This window comes from Lepeophtheirus salmonis, chromosome 14, assembly GCF_016086655.4.
Source record: "Lepeophtheirus salmonis chromosome 14, UVic_Lsal_1.4, whole genome shotgun sequence".
Taxonomy (NCBI): Eukaryota; Metazoa; Arthropoda; class Copepoda; order Siphonostomatoida; family Caligidae; genus Lepeophtheirus; species Lepeophtheirus salmonis.
This window is the reverse complement of record NC_052144.2, coordinates 19,735,294-19,738,596: the sequence shown is the minus strand read 5'-3', so window position 1 is coordinate 19,738,596 and position 3,303 is coordinate 19,735,294. Positions and strand designations below refer to the sequence as shown.

At 32.9% G+C, this 3,303-nt stretch overlaps 1 long non-coding RNA gene across 1 annotated transcript; it reads left to right on the top strand.

Annotated features, from left to right (window-relative positions):
* Positions 1–849: 849 nt before the first annotated feature.
* LOC121129275 (uncharacterized) lies at positions 850–1,765 on the top strand. Its single transcript, XR_005868389.2, has 2 exons — positions 850–1,323; positions 1,381–1,765. It is a non-coding gene; the product is annotated as an uncharacterized lncRNA (long non-coding RNA).
* The last annotated feature ends 1,538 nt before the right edge of the window (positions 1,766–3,303 follow it).

The following is a 3,303-nucleotide window of genomic DNA, read 5'->3' as shown; positions in this document are numbered from 1 at the left end:
ATAGATTCAACAAATGTAAGATATTATATATATATAAAAAGATAAGAGACATTTTTATGCAGAAATAAATATATTAATTAGAAAAATATGCATTGCAGACACAACTATAGAGAAAAGAAAGGCACATTATTTAATATTCTAGAATCATCTTCCACTTGTTTTATAATGACAAAAGAGATACACAAGTAATTAATAAATTAAGGGACCTCGTTATACAATTATCAATATAGATTATACATAATAAATTACACCTTTTAAATGGAATTGATATCAATGTGATTGAGATAAGTTATTTCTGCGTTATATACATCAAGGAAACTGAAGGACTCTTATAAATAAAAGATTTTTCTTAGAGTAAGAGACGAAGCAGAGAACAAAAGAACATAATTTCAATGAAGGAATAGTAGATGGAAGATGATAACTCTTTCTGTTCCTCACTTAGGAATTCAGTCGATTATTCTATCTTTTTATAGAACTCATTAGTACTTATAGAAGAATACAATTATTCCGTGGAAGATCTGGAGGAATTTATATATTTTTGAGAACAGAGGCAATGATTCACGAGCTCAGAGGTCACTATCACAGACCTTGATGGGAAGGGACATATGTGCAATGAACGATGCTTCCTTTAAAGAAAATGAGATCCACCGAGTGAGACACACAGAGACGATATCCCTTGAACTTAACATGTACAGAGGATTAGACGGTGTGTGGCTAGGATATTCAAATGGAAAATATTAAATCATAGGAAAGATGGATAGATAGAAACCCCATTAATTGTAATGCTATCGGAGTCATTTGAATAATGAAATTAATTATATTCAATATTGCATTAAGGTAAGCGAAAAATTATAAAGTCTTTATTATAGGGAGACAATGATGAATAAAAATGCAAATAAGATAACAGAAAGAGTACATGCAACAACAGTTTTTCATTTTCTAATCTCAAAACAGTCATTAATCGAACCTTGAAGCTCAGCTTTAATGATATTGGATTATAGAATACCCTAATGCTCACGTGCACCGAAGGGGTCTAAACATGAAGAAAATTGTATTGAACGCATATTAGTTATTCTGTGTTAACTCTTCAACCTTGTCATCATCAATTCTATTATTCAATCTAAGAACAATATGTTAAATCCATATATATTGTAATTACTTATAAGTTATTTGTATTGACTGTCATTTGTTAGGATGGCTATAAATTATCATTAGCAGTCTTCATCAAAGTGAAGATACTAAATGAAGACTCCTTGGAGAAGGTTTGGAGTTCAATCTAACAAAAGATCGTATTACTTTGTCACTCCCTGTATTAAAGAATAGGTCTAATGAATGTACGAGTGCAAATAATAAAAAAAATAACGAACTATTCTTCCTTAGGATACTTTTCCACAATTATGTTCATGAGTCGATCCATCACATATGGCTCGGTATCAAAGAAATTCCCCTGAAACTTAATGAAATGCTTCTCTATTTTTTTACAAAATTCCAAAGAAGATTCCGATGGTTGAAGCAGTCCCCCTCTTGACAATGTTTTAAGGCATGGACTTGGAGGAACTTGGATGTGGAAGTATTAAACCCCAGAGTGGGAAATTTTTGATGCAACGATTTGGCCACATATCCATCAACATAAATAAATTCCTCATTTTCAGAGATTTTAGGAAGATGAAAATCATTAAATGGGTGTACTATTTTATTTTCATCATTATTTATATCTTCCTCAATCTCACCTTTAATAATTTGAGAATAAATTATACCATCAAAGTCTTGATAAAATTTCATGTTATCTTCTGAATCTGCTTCGCTCAAAATAGGACCTAAAAGAAGATACAGGATTAGTATATAGTATATATTGGTGCATTAGGGATACTACAACCTGTAATTTGTTGAAACATAGAAACAAAACATTGGTATCCTTCAGCCTTCAGATCTGACGGGATCATTCTTAGCAACCATTTTTTCTGAGCCACTTATAACGAGTATCCGAAATCGATCCATGGCATCAATCGCATTAGGATGAAAGTGGGTTCGTCCAATATATCTTATTCTTGAAAAAAAGTTTTCAAGACAATCTTGATTTAAACGATATGTCAATATATATGGAAGGCCATTTTCATTATTTATGTATTGATACAATGATATCAAAGATTTTGAAGAAATACTTATGCCCTTTTGGTAGGGCTTCAAAGCAGATGACTTAGGCAACACCACTTCACCATTTTTATTTCTCTTAATTTGCTTCATTCTTCCAATCCCATTTATCATGCCCTGGAGAATATCCTTTTGTATTTCCAAATTTACTCCATAGGCACATCCAAATACCTTTTTTGATACTGGTCGGAGCTTCATCTAATTAATGCACAAGACAGCTAAGTTTCTATTTGGAGTTTCGTTGGATTTGATTTGTTGAGCGATAATTTTAATAATATTTGATTGTGTTCCAGGAGGTGTTTTAAAATTTCGGAGCCACCGTTTGAGGGTTGTTACACTAGGAAACGGTAGTAGACCACTGGATTGAATGTAACTTTAGGCTTTTGAGGAAAGAGACTTCAGTATCAGTCCTATAAAAAAATCCTCCTCATTCCATTCTCCAAACCTGTATTTCGTGTTATAATTTCAAACAGGAAATAGTTGGGCCGTTTACAATACGGCTAGCTGCCCAACTCTCACTTGTCACATATAAATAATCTCCTCTATTTCTCTATATTTTCCATATATAGACTCTATTTCTATACATATATAGGCTTACTATAGTCGGTGAAGGAGTCAGTCTTTATTAGGAGCTCATGGTATACTCTAAAAACATTTACATACAAGGTTCTTTATATATCAAATACATAATACGTGAAACAGTACCTTACTATTCATAATATAAACTAGAATATTAAGAGGGGAAGGGGAATAACATAAAATAAGAGTACACAACAGTTATTTTTAGAGTTAGATATGGGTCGAGTGTACAAAAGAAAGACTACATGGGCTATTGACAAAGAAGGTTTAACAAAGGCAGCATAAAAGGTGAAAGATGGAAAGAGTTATTAATTTAAGTTAGAGGAGTAGCGACGAACTTTGGTTTGTCAAGTACTACATTGTAACGTTACATATGCATGACCCCTGAAGAACGTCTGGCCAGTGGCTATGAACAGTGCAGAAATCTAAATCTTACCATTCCTCCCTTCATGGAGAAACTGTGGCCTGACCACATTAAAGATTTGGACAATCGATACCATGGACTAACTCCTGGTAAATGCATGGAGTTAGCCAATGAGTTTGTAAAGGGCAATGATATTAGTATGCCAGACT